Source organism: Halictus rubicundus, chromosome 14 (genome assembly GCF_050948215.1).
Source record: "Halictus rubicundus isolate RS-2024b chromosome 14, iyHalRubi1_principal, whole genome shotgun sequence".
In the NCBI taxonomy this organism is placed as follows: domain Eukaryota; kingdom Metazoa; phylum Arthropoda; class Insecta; order Hymenoptera; family Halictidae; genus Halictus; species Halictus rubicundus.
In genome coordinates, this window is record NC_135162.1 from 6413900 (window position 1) to 6426805 (window position 12906).

Below are 12906 nucleotides of genomic sequence, written 5' to 3' on the forward strand. Positions count from 1 at the left end.
GTGCTTGAACGCGGTATGATCGAACGCTGTGTGCCTAAATGCGGTGTGCTCAAACGCAGTGTGCTTCAACGCAGTGTGCTCGAACGCACTCTGCCCAAACGCAGTGTGCTCGAACGCACTCTGCCCAAACGCAGTGTGCTCGAACGCACTGTGCCCAAACAAAGTGTGCTCGAACGCGGTGTGCTCAAATGCGTTGTATCCGAACGCGGTGTGCTCGAAGGCAGTGTGCTCAAACACAGTGTGCTCGAACCCAGTGTGCTCAAACGTAGTGTGCTTGAACGCGGTGTGCCTAAATGCGGTGTTCTCAAACGCAGTGTGCTTCAACGCAGTGTGCTCGAACGCACTCTGCCCAAACGCAGTGTGCTCGAACGCACTGTGCCCAAACACAGTGTGCTCGAACGCAGTGTGCTCAAACGCGGTGAGCTTGAACACGGTGTGCTCAAACGTAGTGTGCTCAAATGAAGTGTGCTCGAACGCGGTGTGCTTCAACACAGTGTGCTCGAACGGAGTGTGCTCGGACGCGGTGTGCTCAAATGGAGTGTGCTCGAACGCAGTGTACTCAAACGCGGTGAGCTTGAACACGGTGTGCTCAAACGTAGTGTGCTCGAACGCTGTGTGCTCGAACGCGGTGTGCTTCAACACAGTGTGCTCGAACACAGTGTGCTCAAACGCGGTGAGCTTGAACACGGTGTGCTCAAACAGAGTGTGCCCGAACGCGGTGTGCTCAAACGTAGTGTGCTCGAACGCTGTGTGCTCGAACGCGGTGTGCTTCAACACAGTGTGCTCGAACCCAGTGTGCTCAAACGTGGTGTGCTTGAACGCGGTATGATCGAACGCTGTGTGCCTAAATGCGGTGTGCTCAAACGCAGTGTGCTTCAACGCAGTGTGCTCGAACGCACTCTGCCCAAACGCAGTGTGCTCGAACGCACTGTGCCTAAACACAGTGTGCTCGAACGCACTGTGCCCAAACACAGTGTGCTCGAACGCAGTGTGCTCAAATGCGGTGTGCTCAAATGCGTTGTGTCCGAACGCGGTGTGCTCAAACGCAGTGTGCTTCAACACAGTGTGCTCGAACGGAGTGTGCTCGAACGCGGTGTGCTTGAACGCGGTATGATCGAACGCTGTGTGCCTAAATGCGGTGTGCTCAAACGCAGTGTGCTTCAACGCAGTGTGCTCGAACGCACTCTGCCCAAACGCAGTGTGCTCGAACGCACTGTGCCCAAACACAGTGTGCTCGAACGCAGTGTGCTCAAACGCGGTGAGCTTGAACACGGTGTGCTCAAACGTAGTGTGCTCGAACGCTGTGTGCTCGAACGCGGTGTGCTTCAACACAGTGTGCTCGAACGCAGTGTGCTCAAACGCGGTGAGCTTGAACACGGTGTGCTCAAACAGAGTGTGCCCGAACGCGGTGTGCTCAAACGGAGTGTGCTCGAACGCGGTGTGCTCAAACGCACTGTGCTTCAACACAGTATGCTCAAACACAGTGTGCTCGAACGCAGTGTGCTCAAACGCAGTGTGCTCAAACACAGTGTGCTCAAACGGAGTGTGCTCGGACGCGGTGTGCTCAAATGAAGTGTGCTCGAACGCGGTGTGCTCAAACGCGGTGAGCTTGAACACGGTGTGCTCAAACGTAGTGTGCTCGAACGCTGTGTGCTCGAACGCGGTGTGCTTCAACACAGTGTGCTCGAACGCAGTGTGCTCAAACGCGGTGAGCTTGAACACGGTGTGCTCAAACAGAGTGTGCCCGAACGCGGTGTGCTCAAACGGAGTGTGCTCGAACGCGGTGTGCTCAAACGTACTGTGCTTCAACACAGTATGCTCAAACACAGTGTGCTCGAACGCAGTGTGCTCAAACGCAGTGTGCTCAAACACAGTGTGCTCAAACGGAGTGTGCTCGGACGCGGTGTGCTCAAATGAAGTGTGCTCGAACGCGGTGTGCTCAAACGCGGTGAGCTTGAACACGGTGTGCTCAAACGGAGTGTGCCCGAACGCGGTGTGCTCAAATGGAGTGTGCTCAAACGCAGTGTGCTTCAACACAGTGTGCTCAAACGCGGTGTGCTCAAACACAGTGTGCTCAAACGGAGTGTGCACGAATGTTATAAATCTCGATCGTGCACTGGGACCGCACGCGCTCACGCATAATCATTGCGTGGATGACCCTCTGTTTGCGAAAGAGGAAGCTTCGCGAGAGGCTTGTCGAGCGTTCGCGAAAGAATATTGTAAATTCGTTAAATGTCACCGACAAGGAACATCGCTGAACTAGAAATTGTCGAGAATGGAGTTACACTCGGCACACGGCATCGCAGCATCGAAAACTATGTTTGTGTGTGGGGGATGCGGATTAAAAATTCAATTTAAGCACACGAGGGAATCATAAGATGGCGCTTTTAAACGCGATATTAATCGTGTTCTTAAGGATTCTAGGAATAGCAGGAATATTGTGCGAACATTATGTGTGAAACATGTTCCATTTAAAGGAGGGAAACATACTCTGCAAAAATGCTAGACGGCTATATATCAAGCCCTCGGAGACCCTAAAGTCTTGCCAACAGGCACTGTTCAACGGAAGAAATACAGTCACTTCCATAAATATCCTTTATCCAAGGTACTGCAAACCATGAGATCTCCCTTAACGATGTATTCTCGACACTGCCGCATCGGAATACATGTAAAAACCGTTGCAATTGTGAAAAAGGCGCAGCTTCGATCTAAGACAATGGCGAAATTCAAGAAAACGAGGGCTCCTTTTGATCCTGAGACCCAGGCCACGAAAGAGCCTAGTGCAATTTCAAAAAATGTGTGTGCGTGTGTGTGTGGTTCAAATAAAAAAAAAAAAGTGGAATATCAGAGAAAAAAATGAGCTGAACAAGTTGGCATCGTGGACGGTGAAATCGCAGCTAAAATCGACCCGTTCGTGGGAGAACAGTGGCCCCATTCGCGAAACCGTTGGCCCGACCGCGAACCATATCCGGTTCATGCTCATCCCCCGACCTAATCAGCGGAGTTCGGCTCGGCTGGGCTCGGCGGCAGGCCGAAGGGCTCTGTGTCACGCTGAGTGATCGATCCGAAGGGATCCGCCTCGCTAGATCCTCGGCAGCGATCACGCGTGCTATTGCGCGTGCGCGTGCTTGGTACGCGTGTGCATCAGCAGGGTGTCGCTGCGCGTGTAAACCGCGGGACAGAGCCGGCAGGCGTACTTGCCCGGGAAATGCACGTAATAGTGATTGCGCACGTTCGTCACGACCTTACCGCACAACGAGCACCGCCTCCTCTCGTCGCTGTTACTCTGTCTCTCAAATATTTGCGATATCCGCCAATTTTTCAGCTCTGCAACAACAGAAACCACAGGGTCAGCAAAGCCGCGACAACAACGCGTACCCGCCGGCGCACCGCGTACCATCTCTCTATTTCTGGCTCTATTTTTTTTTTCGGGTCTCTTCTCTTTCTTTTTTTTTTTTTTTTGCATTTATTTATTTATTTTCGTTACTTCTCGGCGCGTTCTCTTTTTGTTTTCCCCCGGGCAGCTTTTTTTCCCAGCCTGTTCTCGCTCGGCGGAAAAAACGATCGCGACGGCGTGCGCGTCAGTTTGCCCCTTCGACCGCGCCGAGTGCCCGGGTCTAGTCTGACCCGGAGCATCGAACCCTTAGCCAAGCAATTGTTGATGATCGAACGTGAATAGAATGTTTGGGAACAGCGGATAGGTCTGCGAGGAATGTCTTCGAAATTATGCTGACAAGTATCGATAAACAAAGCGGCGAATGATCACAAGCAACAATAAACATTGCGATGTCCGAGAAAATTGAAAAACGACCTGCAATGATGAATTTAGCCGCTTCGGGAGCGGCTTCTTTTTATAGCAAAAGGGAGCAGAAGAAGGTTTGCATTGTATAATTTTGGTTTCAGGTTTCCATTGTTCTTTGTTCTTTTTTTTTTTTTTTTTTTTGAACCTGCACACTATGCTCGGAGAATTTTTACTTGTTCCCTAAGAGGATCAGCGAAATCCCCTCCTGCGTTCAGGCGACTCTTATTTCCTCTCTATTCGATGCACGAAGACGTTGTACACCACATTCGCGACGGAATATTCAGAAATGCTTTGCGTAGGTTCTCTAGTTCAAGTCGAGGATTGTCGTACGCTTTCTATTGTCCTACAATTTTTCCGCGTGTGCATTTCTAGAATTCTAGCGAACAGAATACTGTTCTCCGGAGGAGCGAAATGCAATTGAACCGTTTCGGACGAGACGTGATTTCCTAAATCAGCCTGGAAACATTGCCAAGAAGTTGAAGCTGTTGGCTACTCGTACGGGGACAGTTCTGGGAGAATCTACATGGTTTTGTTATTCTCCCCGATGAACCGATACGATGCACGTACGAAGCAACACGGACCAACAAAAATCTATGAACAATCCCAGTTCGGTTGAAGCGTTCGTCATTTTAGTCTGCAAAAGAGGAACCCTACGACTATGGTTATAGCTAGGGGGGGGGGGGCACAGAAAGAGACTATCCGAAGACCTGAAGAAACCTATATAGACTTCCTTAGGACCCAGAAGACTTAAATGACCTAGAGTCAGTGATGGGCACGTATGCCGCAGGCTGAACGCTTCCCCCACCAACGTCACTTTTTGCAGCGCGCATCTTCGCTGCGCATCCTCCATCTATCCTCTCGTAGGTCCCGCCATAACAGGCCCGTGCGCGACTTAGGCTGTCTATCCACATCCACGAGGCACCGCTGCGCAGAGAAGATGCGCGCCGCACGAAAGTGACGGTGGTGGGGGAAGCAGGCAGCTGAGGAGCCCCTACCACTGACCTAGACAGACCTCTGTCGACCCCCCTCCACACCCACGTGGTGCCTATATCCAATTCAGGTGAAATGCAACGAAGAAAGTAACTCCCTTTTGTCCCCATTTTCCCAACACTGTGCCGACCATGTGCCACGTTAGGCCAGTTGCGCAGTGGCGTAGCATTACTTACAGTCGATCACGAAAGTTTGTATGGAGTTCGAATTACACTAACTTCAAGTTCTGACCAACTTGTCCGTTTGAAACTGCATGAATTTAGGAAAATGGATTTTCTTACATTTATTTCGCCGGACGTGTAATAAATAAACTGTAAGATTTTAGAATTATATAGGATTATTTTTGACTTGATGAAATTGTTAGAACTGCAAGCACACTTTTATTCGAATACTCTTATGATCGACTTGGAACATTTTTATTTTGCGTAAAGCGGTCTGGACGTAATATTTACTGCACGGGCAGGAGTGTGAAAATTTTATAAATGTTATATCTCTGTGTATTCCTATCGTAGAATAATTGCTTTCTGTTGGATTCGATTTTGTATTAGCTTCCTAATATTGTAACTGCAACTATTCGAATTTTTAATAAGTGACAATAATTGGAACTAGTCGACGAATTAATCAACGCGAAAAGATCGAAACACTCGTTCCTACATATCGTTTATTTAAAGCACCATCGTGCGCGATAAAGGACTATCGGGAACAATAAAGTGTACCTTGCCTTTTGTGATGGACTGTACAATGTAACGCGACTTGAATCATGTACCCGTTACATGCACGTCGGAAACTGTCGCGGCGAATTACCATTTATCTCGACGATCAAGAAAACGACAGCATAGATGAAAAGTTTGCGAAAACGTGTGTTCGTGCGACTGCAAAATAGCTCCGAATCTGCTGTTGTTCGCATGAACCTTAATAGGGCAGGTGAAGAGGGACGGAGTTGCGCAGAAGGGCCCTTCTACCTATGGACTGCGTTGCCATAAGAGCTCCGAGAGCTTCCCCTACTCTGTGCCGTTTGGTTTCCGTATTTCACGACCATAACTGTACTCCCCTCTTCGTCCCTATGGTTCCCCCACTCTAATTTCCCCTTCTATCGCACAGTTCCCCCACCCTTTAGCCGTCGGCCCGGTCACGTGACGCGATCCGTCCCTGTCGTGTCTGCGTCACAGTGTCACGTGACTAATCCGGTACTGGCAGAGAGGGGGTAACCTTCTTCCCCTCGATTCGTGCTCCCTCCCCTCACCTGGCGACACTGCGTGTCCCCTATGCAAGAGACATTGTTTTTCCAAGGTCATTCGAATCTTCCTACACAATACAACAGCAAGTAAAATTCTGGAGAGTAAAATAGTGACATTGTTAATCAAGATTGTCACTTAACGAAAGCGTGGGTCACTGAATGGTAAAATGGTGAATACGATGATTTTATTCAACGTACCAGCATCATTAGAGTCCAGATATTGGATTTTCAAAGCATTCGTCGTTTCATGGTCTAGGATCATTCTAATCAAGACACTCAAATTTCTCTGTAAGAGAGCAGCGCAAAATCGTAGGATTCCCTGTTTCTCTTTAATTAGTGGAAACGAACAGGAGGCCGAAATAGCCATAGCTGGACAGTGCGCGCCGGTGCACGTAGTATACGAACGTTGGAACAATTTGCAAGCTAATATACTCCTGGATAAAATCAGCCCAACGAAAAAGCATCCGGATGACCTGTTTCGAGCAGGCCACCCTAGCGAAGGTGGAGGTGAGTCCACTGGTGAAAGCACCGAAGTATATTCCAGACCACGCTACTCAACCCAAGTGCCATGAGGACCTTCCCCACCTGCCTAGCTTTTGTTCCCTCATACCCTAGATATTTTTCTTCCAACGACCGCCTAGCTATAGCTAACCTGTGTGCGAGAGTGAGTGTGCTTATGTGTGTGTGTGGGCTGCATACAAAGGCAACCGTACTGTTACGAAGATGTACACCCTGGACACCGGTGAGTCTTTGGCAAGGTGCACCACGGCATTACAGGTTCTCGTGTAGTTCGTGAGAAAAACCCGTGCCAAAACACTTGTGCACCTTGGAATGAAGCGCCAGCCATCTTCTTGAATGGGGAAGTCTTTTCTCGGGGATCCTGGATGTTTGATGACGAGAGTCCTAGGAGCTGAAGGTGTCTTTCAGTTTTTGGAGAACTTGATCACTTCGGAGGATCACATCGACAGCTTGGAGGATCAGATTGGTGTTTGCTGATAGTGCTTCTATGATTTCCTGTTTGACAACAGAGACGTGTCCCTCGAAGAGTTCGGCCTCGATAGCAATCTTGTCGCAATTCCTTTCAGCTGGTAATCTTTGTCGCGGCGACTGGTGTGTGCAAAATAATTGTTCAGCGTGACCAGCGGGGAACGGTCCCGAAGGAAATCGAAAAAGTTATGAAACATTGGGGATGCTGTCCGTGCTTAGCAAGAAGTCTCGCGGGACGGCACAAGGTCAAAGAGGGCACTCCCCCGCTCCGCCCATCCCCACCGCTGACGCTCCGGTAGGCCAATGATTAGGCTGTGACGTCACACGCTGTACAGTATGTGCAACCGCCTTAGCCAATAGAGCTGCTAGAGGCGTGCCCCTTCCACTCTGGCCAATCAGCTCCGCGTTCCTTTCACGAGACTTCTTGTACGACACGCACAGTACTGTCCGTGCCTCGCAAGAAGTCTCGCGGGACGGCACAAGGTCAAAGAGGGCACTCCCTCGCTCCGCCCATCCCCACCGCTGACGCTCCGGTAGGCCAATGATTAGGCTGTGACGTCACAGGCTGTACAGTATGTGCAACCGTCTTAGCCAATAGAGCTGCTAGAAGCGTGCCCCTTCCGCTCTGACGGCTCTACGAGACTTCTTGTGCGGCACGCACAGTAGGTATTAGGCGATTTTTTAAATTCACTTTAATGGGGCGAGATCGAACCCTTGAACGGCTATTTTCCGATTTTGCGTTCTAACTGGCAAACTATGCGATAGGAAAAATTTCTGCAAGCGATAGTCACGCTCACGAGTGCTCGGTCGTGCTCAATTTTAATGAGTATCGTCGAAAATCGAAAGATAGCCGAATTTTCGATTGCTCCACCCCGTTGAGGCGAACTTGCCCACATGTGCACTACGTATCCCCAAAGTTTTATACCTTTTTTTCAATTCGGAATTAATTAACTTGGCGATCTGCTTCCAGGTGTCTTTATTATTGTGTCGTTTATCATACTGCTTATCCTCAGGAAATGTTTGGAGTTCCAGACGATTGTAGTCGTTGTTGAACTATTTTCACCGAGGTTATGGAAGATCGACGGGATTTCGATTTTTTTGTGGGAATTCGAGTAAGAACAGCCGCCGATGGCCAGCAACGAACCGTAAACAATAACACGTCGAACAGTGAAGAAGACGGGTTATTGGACATTCGAACGTGTCCAGTGATTTTCGTTTTCCTGTCAGCGATACGTCCGACCGTCGGATGCGGCGACAGCAGCCGGAAGTATCGGCAGGTTAACGGGGAGAGTATCGGCAACGCGCGATCTGGAATTGACAATCGACTCGGGGATCTGAAACGGGAATGCTCCGACGAAATGAAACACGTTGTCAAAATTCCATTGTACCCCTAAACAGACACGTAACAAAGCTGAAATACAATGATCTGTATCGCTCCCGTTGTCTCGATTTCACCCATTAACACCCCATAGAGCTGCGAAGGCTTCCCCCCCCCCCCCACACCAAAAAATATATTCCAATAATAAATTAAACGTTGAACAACGGCAAAAGTCGTTCACGATGAAAATTTAACACGTTGACCGAGAATTGCAACCCTTGAAAATCCTACAATTCTAAGATGACTTATTGACATTACAGTGTTTTCTCTATATATGTCGCCGAGGCCTGAATGATAAACGACGCGGAATTATCCCCACTACCGGGGAGTATACTCCGTTAGAGGCCACGAGGCCTCGAACGCCGAGGGGTGTCTCCTGGACGATAAACGACGCTGGCAAGACCAGTGTTGTTGACATATATCGAGAATTCACTGTGTGCAAATAGAAACCGAGAAGTTACGGATTTGTCCCATTAATTTGCTCCTTCGATATTTCTCCGTGCTACGAATCCTAACAGAATTGAATTTCTTTGGACACTTTATGATGTGAAACCAATTTTGTAAAAATTTAGTCGAACAATTCTGTCTACCACACACGATCAACACGACAGTCATCGTGTTGATAAACATCAGCGGACAGCGAATTTTTATGCAACATAAAAATTGTCCGCGCGAGATCCGAAAGCCACGTTTCTTAATACAGTCTTTACTCGATATATGTCCCAAGTGCCTAGCCGATAAAAGTCGCGGAACTATCCCCACTGCCGGGTATAACTTGGTTGGCGAGGAGTGTAAGGTCGCGTGGATCAAAGAACAGTATCTCCTAGCCGATATATGTCGCTGAACTCGTGTTTTCGACATATATCGAGTAAACACTGCGATTGCAATCGTTGTGATTGTAATGACGCGTGTACGATGATGAAAACAATTCTCAAAAAATCGCATAAAAATCCGCGGACGACGAACGACCGTTTCCCGAAGTAATTTCGAGCGGAAGCACGGTGTCCGGTTCGTCGTGCTATAATAAACATGGCGAGAAAAAAGCTTGTGTCACGGTACACGGTGGGGGATCACAAGAATGATCTGGAATCAGAAGAAAAAAAGAAAGATAGACGGCTCGGTTAACACACAATTATGTTTAATCAAAAAATTAGTATGAAATACATTAAATGCACATGTGATTAATTCTCCATTATATTTTTTTTTTATCCTTTTGTTTGTTTGTTTCTTTTCTGTATCCTCGTCATCCATAATAGTTTGTATCTACACTATAATTAAAGGTGTATATAATAATTGCAATCGTAACATAACACTTGCATGTTAGAGAATAACCATAAGAATAAGAATATAATCGTAGTAACAATAAGAAGTAGTAAGAATAATTTCCTCGTAATAAAATCGATATACGCCCTATGTAGAATCGTTAGTCCTTGTACCTGCATGGTCAAAACGGTTTTTTTTTTTTTGCGCTTCCACTCTCTCTCACTCTCTCTCTCTCTCTCTCTCTCTCTCTCTCTCTCTCTCTCTCTCTCTCTCTCGCTCTCTTTCTCTGTATATATATATCATTCGCAAATCTTGTTTCTCCAACGAGATTATCAATTAATATTTAATCAATTAATATTTCCAAAGGTTTCGTTTAAAGTGCGACCCTATATTGTACGTTTCAATAATTTCTTAATTCGATCGACGTTCGTGTCGTTCCCTTTTCCGCGAGAGGAGGACAATTTTCCCGAAAGTTTTCCCACCACGGCGCGCGGCGGCGTTTCGCCTCCGTCATAGTCTACAATAATTCGTCCCGATAACGGGGAAACTATAGCGGAACCGCTGCCCGTCGACGTCGACGTCGGACGTCGGCGTCGATCGACGTCGGTGCTCGCGGCGCTCGCCGACGGATCCGCGACGAGGAGGAACGGACACGACAGAAAATCGTCAACGCGTTCTCGCCGTCGACAACGGTTTCGTTGTCGCGCGCGATTTCCGCGATCCGTTTCCGTCGCGGCGACGTGCGCCCTCGGCCGGCCTAAAAATTCAACGAGCACCGACTCGATCCGGCATCTTCCCTATTTTTTTCTCTCTCTCTCTCTCTCTCTCCACAGCAGCATAATAACGAACCGAAGGAATGGAAGAAAAGGGAGAGATCGAAGCGAGACATCTCGGAGCTCCGTTGGACGGTAATAAAAGTGGAAAACGGAACTGAAATCAGCCGGTTCTCTTGCTCTTTGCTCCTGGTGGAACAGGGGTCAGGGGTTTCGGGGCCGGGAGGATGGAAGGACATTCCATTCGATTCCCCTCTGGCACGCATCGACACTTTCTCTCCCACTCATTCTCGCGAAAATGCAACGTTTAACGATTCACACTTAACCCCCCCCCCGCCCCCTTTTTTCCTTTGTCCGCTCACCTTTCCTTCCATTTCCCCCCCTTATTTACACGTGCCAAGATCACAACTTTCAGTCTAACAGTCGCTCTGATTCTCTTCTCTGTCACTCTCTTGCTTGGACTCGCTTCACCATGATCGCCCTAGTTTGTTTTTTCTTTTTTCTTTTTTCTTTTTTTTGCTTGTTTCGTTTCGAATGAAGAGTAGAACACGCTCAGTAGTTGTGGCACACACACAGTACTTCCCGAAAGGTAACGATCCCTTTGGAGACGCTAGAGTGTGCTTGATTTACAATTATTACAGTTTCTTTTTTTGTTTGTTTCTTCATTTATATCATCCCCCGAGAAAAATAACAAAATGTATATATATATATATATACCTTTTATTTATATATTTATATTTATATTTATATATGTTCATACGAAGATAGATATATACATATACCAGGTGTGTTGTGTATATACATATATATCCATAATTATATTCCGTACTTCTTGTATATATTAATATATAAAGAGATATTAATAATAGTACTTTTTTTTTTCTTCTTGTTGTTGTTGTTTATTTTAGTTTCGGTAATGTACAGCGGCGGGTCAGAGACAGCGGACGGTGTCGCTCGACGATCAAAATCGGTGAAAAGAAAATTCGCCTATATCGTGCTCCTTATCCTATGATCAGCTAAGCCTAGTCCCTAGGTAACACCTACACCTATGTAACTACACTCATAATGTTCACTTGCACAGCCATAGTTTCTTTTCTTTCTCGTCGCATTTCTCCCGCTCGACTCGTTCTCTCCCCTCTCCCCTTCTACTTTTCTCCCTGTCACTTCCCCTCCCCTCCCCTCCCATCTCCCCCCTCTTCGCTCTTTCTCCCATTTTTTCTCTCTTCGTCCGATTCACATCGACCCCCGTGACATTATACTTCGACGAAGATCACCAGGCCCGATACCGGTTGTCGCGTCCGCAAGCTAATTCCGAGGCGAACGATCCTGGTCACTGATCCTACAGCATGATTAAAAATACGCTGATCACTCCAGCTCGCTGGATCATCGATCTGCTCGATCGTCCTGCGAGGACTCGTCCCTTCTAACCCCTTGCAGTATCATTCTCCTTGCAGAACGATTATGGTTCGCGGAAATTTTTGCAGATTTCCCGTGACTCGAGAATCTTTTTTTTTTAAGAACGAGGCAATTTTTAACGAAAATCGACCAACTTGTGAAATGTTGGAGAACGATGGTAATAAAAAATGTAGAAAATCAAGTTTGAAAATATAGTTTGTTTCGACCCTTAACTCGACTTTTGTTTATGTTTAATCGGTGTTGAATACTTTTCACACTGCAATTATAAAGAATTGTTTTAATAATATATTAACGATAGAAGTGTGTAAGCGTGAGCTGCTATTCGTCAGAATTTTGCAGTCGAATTACGTTGCTGTTCGAAAGTGGTCTGATAAATGCACGCTAAAAAAGTAAAGGGTTGAGTCATTTATGTTTTAGAGTGAATTCTCGATATATGTCACGGGTCTTGTCAGCGTCGAGTACCGTCGGCGTCCAAAGCTTGTAAAGCTTCGTGGCGCCTCACGGGATATACGGCGGTGGGGATAATTCCCCGACGTTTATCGTCCAGGCCTTGGCGACATATACAGAGAGATCACTGTATATCGAAAAATCTGCCGTAAATTTCTGCAATCATCTGTTAGAACAATTTCTTAGCAGAGCCAAATCAAAATTTACGTTTATTGTACGTCTACATTTTCATAATTAAAGATTGCTCACAGATGAATAAAATTGCATAATCGATTTCGAGGAGATCAACGACGGTGGACTCGTTATTATACCGGAAGGGGTCGATCGTATTACGGCGAAGCGTAAAAATGTTTTTTCGATCATGCTGTAGGACATTCAGAGAGACTCGCAGGACAATGAATTTTCTGCGGCAGATATGACGGATAAGAGAAACGGCATTGGTCCCTTATTTGATGAAACAATTGCGCGGGAAATTGTCGGTAAAGTTCAAACGTTATCCACCGGGCGATCGTTTCGTAATTGTTCAGAGTCTGGCGGACCCGCGGCGGCTACGCTTCAGATTTTCTTTTTTCAACGGTTCTTCGTAATTTCTTTTTCTTTTTCCCCCGGAAGA

At 47.2% G+C, this 12906-nt stretch overlaps 1 protein-coding gene and 1 long non-coding RNA gene across 2 annotated transcripts in view; both read right to left on the reverse strand.

The window, feature by feature from the left end:
- The window catches only part of LOC143361114 (zinc finger and BTB domain-containing protein 8A-like), a 105166-nt gene that overhangs the window by 16127 nt on the left and 76133 nt on the right, over nucleotides 1-12906 (reverse strand). The window lies entirely within an intron of this gene.
- LOC143361135 (uncharacterized) overlaps nucleotides 9516-12906 on the reverse strand; it is a 28494-nt gene continuing 25103 nt past the window's right edge. Inside the window, exon 2 of the long non-coding RNA XR_013083419.1 lies at nucleotides 9516-9863. This is a non-coding gene — a long non-coding RNA (uncharacterized LOC143361135). The remainder of the gene's footprint in view (nucleotides 9864-12906) is intronic.